The sequence below is a fragment of the Etheostoma spectabile genome, unplaced genomic scaffold (assembly GCF_008692095.1).
Source record: "Etheostoma spectabile isolate EspeVRDwgs_2016 unplaced genomic scaffold, UIUC_Espe_1.0 scaffold48, whole genome shotgun sequence".
Classification (NCBI taxonomy): Eukaryota; Metazoa; Chordata; class Actinopteri; order Perciformes; family Percidae; genus Etheostoma; species Etheostoma spectabile.
In genome coordinates this window covers 959909-960252 of record NW_022605618.1, presented here as the reverse complement: position 1 = coordinate 960252, position 344 = coordinate 959909, and the positions used below count along the sequence as shown (strand labels likewise).

Here is a 344-nt window from a genome sequence, read left to right as displayed (position 1 = left end):
CATGCGGTCTCGTCTCATGCGGAGGCGTGTCGAACGGTAAATCCAGAGGGTCAAAAATGCAAAATTGCGAATATATTTTTTTTTTAATTCATTTATATGATTGCGGCAATCATACAAATGAATAAAATAAGTTTGTTTTTTTAACTAAACAGGTATATAAGATAAATGCAGACTATCATACTGATGAATAAAAACACTTAAAATATGTTTGTCTATAAAATAAATTCAGATTATAGGCAAACTAAAAAAATCCTGCCATCCCCGAGTTTTTACTTTTCAAAATAAAAGCCCGCATCTGGAACAAAATACTAATATCTCTCTTTTCAAAGTTAAAGCTCACGTCA

The 344-nt window shown here is 31.1% G+C and overlaps 1 protein-coding gene across 2 annotated transcripts in view; it reads left to right on the top strand.

The window, feature by feature from the left end:
- Window positions 1-344, top strand: part of LOC116686789 (anoctamin-9) — a 142390-nt gene that overhangs the window by 6426 nt on the left and 135620 nt on the right. The window lies entirely within an intron of this gene.